Source organism: Dendropsophus ebraccatus, chromosome 4, assembly GCF_027789765.1.
Source record: "Dendropsophus ebraccatus isolate aDenEbr1 chromosome 4, aDenEbr1.pat, whole genome shotgun sequence".
NCBI classification, from domain to species: domain Eukaryota; kingdom Metazoa; phylum Chordata; class Amphibia; order Anura; family Hylidae; genus Dendropsophus; species Dendropsophus ebraccatus.
The window spans coordinates 53,884,989-53,891,531 of NC_091457.1; positions in this window are offsets into that span (position 1 = coordinate 53,884,989).

Consider the following 6,543-nt stretch of genomic DNA (forward strand, 5'->3'; position numbering starts at 1 on the left):
TTAAAAAAATAAGTATTAAAAATGTAAGGGCTGTCTTGGTAGGTAAATTTATATGCAAATGGAAAGTGCATGTTTTTTTTTCTTTCCTTCTTTTTCCCCGCACAAATACATAAAAACTCTCCTGTTGGGATAACCCCCTTAATATAACAAAATAAGATTTTTTTTAGCTATATCATTAGGTAACTCCCTACGCAAAACCCCTATCATAAAGCTTTGGCATCAAGGCTGTATAGGAAATAAAAAGGATAAAAAAGACAAAAATTATAGTATTGCTTTGTTTTATGCATTCCTTTATTATAAATAAAATTCATATAAATTGTGTGCTATGGTATGTGTACCTGCTAATATACAGGTCCTGTTGATAGATGAGTGTTGAAAGGAAAAAAAAAAGTCTCGGGATTATGGGGGGTTTGTTTATTTATTTATTTTTAATTCTATGTATTCTGAAATATTTTAGACTTATGCCAGGCTTAAACCAGAACCATCAGAATTTGAATCCTACTGTCTGCTTGCTCTGTGGGGAAGGTGAAGATAGCATAAGTTCCGCCTAGAAAATATGGATAAAGGTCATGGTCTGTATCCCTGTTTTCCAGCTAAGACTCGGGCTGTCTCGACCTTCTCAACGGATCGGGAAGACAGCGGGATTCAAAAGCCGATGGTTCAAGTTCATACGAACCCGAGCCTCAGCCCGACTTGCTCATCTCTAGTTATGAGTAATCTGGTTGGTAAAGGGCCAGAGACCATTATTGCCTTGAAGGCCCAGACAATTTTGGTCTGCCTCATGTAAAAGGTACAGCTGTCCTGAATTATGCTCTGAAGTCTGGAAATGCAGTGATTCATTACAACACAGGCTATAAATAAAAGCACAGTAAGTATGTGAGTTGCCCCTGTATGTAGGATTCCCCTGTTGTGCGTCCAAATAGGTATAAAGTCCCTATGTCTCCAAATAGTAGTAATGTCTCCCGCTGTGCCTCCATATAGTAATAATGTCCCTGGCTGTGCCCTCCATATAGCAATAATTTCCCCCCTAATCTTATACTGTGTGCAGATGTGCTGTGTGTGGGTTAGCAGCACCTGCGGCAAGGAAAAGTACTTGCGCCCCCAATGCCTCTAGCACTGTAATTAACGCTTTAGTGGTGCTCGTGTAGCTGGAGTTAACCCCCCAGTGATGCACCTGGCAGCTGTAGTCCAACCCCCCCAGTGATGCCCCTGATGGCTGTAGTCAACCCCTAATGGTGTGCTGATAGCTGTAGTTCTCCCCCCCATCCCCTGTGGTGTGCCGATAGCTGTAGTTCTCCCCCCCCAATCCCCTTTGGTGTGCTGATAGCTGTAGTTCCCCCCCCCCAATCCCCTGTGGTGTGCTGATAGCTGTAGTCCCCCCCCCCCAATCCCTTGTGGTGTGCTGATAGCTGTAGTTCTCCCCCTCAATCCCCTGTGGTATGCTGATAGCTGTAGTCCCCCCCCCCAATCCCCTGTGGTGTGCTGATAGCTGTAGTTCTCCCCCTCAATCCCCTGTGGTATGCTGATAACTGTAGTCCCCCCCCCAATCCCCTGTGGTGTGCTGATAGCTGTAGTTCTCTCCCCCCCCCAATCCCCTGTGGTGTGCTGATAACTGTAGTCCCCCCCCCCCAATCCCCTGTGGTGTGCTGATAGCTGTAGTTCTCTCCCCCCCCCCCCCCAATCCCCTGTGGTGTGCTGATAGCTGTAGTAAAAAAAAAAAAAAAAAAAACAACACTTCACTTACCTTTTGTTGCTCCAGAGCTGGCCGAGCCCTCTGCCATCTTCTGCAGTGCATGTCTTCTCCGGCAGGCGGCGCACGATGAAATGACGTAATCGCGCACAGCCCGCCACAGAGAGGAGACGTGCGTCGCCTCACAGGAGCTCACAGGCACAGCGCTCTCCTGTGTCTAGCGGGAACCGGACACAGGAGAACGCTGTGTGCGCAGGCCGCATCAGATGTCGGGAGCCTGATGCGGCTCGTGGGAGTTTCCTCACCCCAACCCTGCCATAGATGCACCAGTCTGAACCCGGAACTCTGCTTCTGGGTTCGGGCTGGTGGGGCCCCAAAATGGTGGGGGACCTGGGTGCTCTCTCTTTAATTCGCCCTGCCAGTAGGCAGGGAATACTAGGAATACAAATAAACAGCCCTTTTAAGGGCTTCAAGGGGGCGTGGCCTGCAGCCGACTCGCATGGACGTCTGATTCTGAGCTCCGGCCTCACAGCGTCTACAAAGCGACATAGACCGCACATCCCCACGCAAAAACCACCCGACTGGAGAGGGGAAGGACTGCTGACAGCATCGGGATGCAGCGGGGCGAAAAAGATGGGGGGAAAACCCCTAAATCGAGCGAAACTCGGCACCCGGCAGGGAAACAAGATGGCGCCGGCTCCCGGATCAAAGACGGAGCTCCGGCACACGCAGCCACCAAGAAGCAGCAGCCTGCCTTCTTCAAAACCTCGCAAAGAAACACTGGGAATAAAAGTGTTAACAAACACGAGGTCTCTCCTACATCAGGAATCAAAGGTACACTTTTATTAAACAAATTCTCTGCTTTGGCGGGCACTAGCAGCAGAACGGAGGAAGAGGGGGAGGGACTAACTCCACAGCACAGCTCTGCAGCAGACAGGGAGAACAAGCGTCCCCATGACAAGCCCTATGGGCACAACTCGTCCTCTGATGATTCTCCCTCATCACAGAGCCCTGTGAAACAAAAACACAAGCCCTCTAATGATGTTATAGCTGATTCAGATCAAGACAGTGACAATGATGATTGCTTTGATGCTATACCAGCTAACGAATCACCAACCACGAACATGTCAATCAAACAAATGCTTTCTGCTATGAGAGACTCACTTGAACGCAAAATAGAAAAGCTCAATGGCCCTATACACTCAGCGATCCAAGACTTTGGACAACGTATAGACCATATTGAGCACAAGATGGATGACTTTTCTACGTCACACAATACGCTTACTGAGGCACATCAAGCACTAGAAACCGAGGTCCAGCAATTAAAATCTAAAGTGACAGACATGGAGGACCGTACAAGGAGGAATAACCTCAAATTTAGAGGCATTCCAGAAGCAATTGCTCCCTATGAACTGACACATTTTGTTCAACGGTTTCTTAAAGAAATGCTCCCAGATAGCACCCACAGAGACCTGATAATTGATAGGGCACACAGAGTCCCCCGCCCAAGACACTTATCATCAGATGTTCCACGAGATACTCTAGTGAGAGTACATTTCTTTCACATTAAAGAATCCTTCCTTGCAGCATGTAGAAAGAAAGAAGCAATACCAGAGAAATACAAAGATATATCAGTCTTCGCGGATTTTTCAGCAGCTACCTTACAATGGAGAAGATCACTGGGCCCCATTACATCTACACTTCGAGAGGAAAACATTATATACAAATGGGGGTACCCCAACCGCCTCTTAATTACAAGAAATGGATCCACATCCACTGTCTTCCAGTTAAAAGATGGCCTTCAATTGCTGGAGTCTTGGGACTTAGTTGCAGCATCATCTACCACCTCAACTAACCCCGGCCCTCTCCCACAGAGACTGCGACGTGACTGGCAATCCACCCCTAAACGCTAAGGTCATTCCACCGCCTAACATCAGAGGCCTGACATGACCTGAGTTTGTTTTAGTTCTCGCTCCAAGTCGAGTCGGTATTGGCTGAACTTTTCCACCCCTGGAAATAGAGAGCTAACCGGATGTTAGCTATTTTTCTTTTTCTTTTGTTTTTTGTGCCCCAACAAGGCACTTTTGTGTTTTTTTTTTGTTCATTTTGTGTTTGACATGTTGACATTTTGTTTTGCAGGCCTAGACTGGCAGACTACTGTAGCCAATGAAGTGACTCACATGTGTCGTCCTTTGGTGCATGGTACATCCCCAAAACAACATATCTATGGTAACTATAGATTCCTTCCCATAGCAACCTCCCCCACAAATCAATATGGTAATTAATTTTATATCATATAATGTAAGAGGTCTTAATTCCCCAATAAGGAGAAACTACTTGTGGTCTGAAGCCAAAAAACTTAATGGTGATGTCCTCTGTGTTCAAGAAACACACTTACTATCAAATGACGCATATAGAGTTAAAAATCTAGCATACCCAACTATTGTTCACTCACACTACAAAGCCAAAAATAGAGGAGTTTTGATCGCTTTTAGGAACACAGTTGCTCTCACTATCCATAGCCAAATATGCGACCCAGCGGGTAGATACATTCTGTTGGTATGCACCCTTAACAACGCTGCATTCACAATACTCAACGTATATGCCCCTAATGAAAAACAACTACCCTTTATTAGAAAAGTTCATAACCTACTGACTAAACACCAAAAAGGTCATGTGATCATATGCGGCGATTTCAATATAGTTCCAGATTTAAAAAGAGACTCTACATCCAGATCCACTAGAAATCTGCCTTCACTGGACAATTTTCTATGGGAACACGAAATCTATGATACATGGCGCGCTCTTCATGGGAATGAACTAGACTATACTTATTATTCCCAAGCGCATAACACCTATTCCAGGATTGATCTAGTGCTGGCTGATTTACCAACTTCCATGTGTATCACTAAAATTAATATTGAAACTAGAACGTGGTCAGACCACTGCCCAGTAACCTTCTCCATGTCCGAACAAACTAACACTCCAAAAACATTCCTCTGGAGATGTAACACCTTTCTAATCTCCCACTCCAAACATAAAGCCGAAGTTGAAAAAACTCTTAAAGAATATTTCATGCATAACGCCACAGGAGAGGTCAGGCCAGAGGTGGTTTGGAACGCCCACAAAGCTGTAGTTCGTGGCACCTTAATTAAATTAGGTTCAAAAGTCAAAAAAGAAAAAATGAAAACTATAACATCTCTCCTAGCGGACATAAAACGGCTGGAGATAGACCATAAACGCATACAATCTCACTCAGCCACAATGGAACTGAAAGCTTTACGTTCCAAACTACGTGCAACCATGGTAGCAGACTACGAATATAAATTTAGAAAACTTAAACGCATGTACTATTCACAAAGCAACAAAGCAGGTAAACTACTTGCACAAAGATTGAAAACACATCATACTAAGACGAGAATCCCCTTCCTAATTGACCCAACTTCCAAAAGTAAATTAATCACACCAAACGCCATAGCTGAATGTTTCCAAAAATTCTACACCCAATTATACAACCTGCGCGATGACCCTACCACCCCACAACCATCCTCAGACCAAATAGAGGCCTTTCTTGACTCCATGCAACTACCAAAAATCACCCCTGAACACCTAACACTACTCAACGCCCCTTTCTCCATACAAGAAGTGGAACAAATAGTCAAATCTTTGCCAGCACACAAGTCCCCTGGTCCTGATGGACTTACAAATTTATATTATCAATCCTTTTTCTCCTGTCTAGCCCCACACCTTTTAACCTTTTTCCAAACAATTAGGGACACAGGGAAATTCCCTGATGAAAATCAACGTGCCATAATAGTCACACTCCCCAAACCAGGCAAACCCACAGATGACCCTAAACAATATAGACCAATCTCACTACTAAATTGCGACCTAAAAATATATGCAAAATTACTAGCTAATAGGTTAGCAGATGTGTTGCCTGCCATCATTAACAGCGACCAATCTGGCTTCATCAAATCCCGTCAAGCATACGAAAATACAAGAAGGGTTGTGAGTGTGGTACACCACATATTTACAAAGAAAATTCCGGCAGTTTTAGTAGCCCTTGATGCTGAGAAAGCATTTGATAGAATAGCCTGGTCATATGCTTTTGCTGTTTTACGCCGCATAGGCCTTTCTGGCGATTTCTATAAGTGTGTGACTGCATTGTACTCTAACCCTTCTGCACAAATATTCACCAACGGTGCCTTGTCCTCTTCCTTTCCAATTACAAATGGGACAAGGCAAGGGTGCCCCCTTTCCCCTTTAATATTCATCCTTTCCATTGAACCCCTTGCACAACTCTTCCGCTCTGATGCCATGGTTGAGGGGGTCGACGTTGGAGGAGGCAAGCACACACTGTCACTATATGCTGACGATATCATCCTCATGCTTAGTAAACCTGCTTCATCCTTAAAGAGAGCCCTGCAAATTCTCCAAAAATTTGGCACTGTATCCTACTATAAATTAAATGCTTCAAAATCCGAAGTGCTGCCCATCAATGTTTCTCCTGCTGAACTATCTAAGATGAAATCGTCTTTCCAACTAGATTGGAGGGAGGATTCCATCAAGTATCTAGGCACAAAAATTACCAAAGATCCAAAATTACTATTCTCAAGCAACTATCCCCCCCTACTGGCCGAACTTAACCAACTAGCATCCCAAATGTCCAAGATCGAAACGTCCTGGATTGGCAGAGTAGCCGCTTTCAAAATGCTCCTGTTACCAAAGTTATTATACTTGTACCAGACCATGCCCATCTTCATACCCCAACACTTTTTTAAATCTATCCGAAAGCTCATTTCACAATATACATGGGCCGGGAAACCACCACGTATCGCCCAAAAAATTCT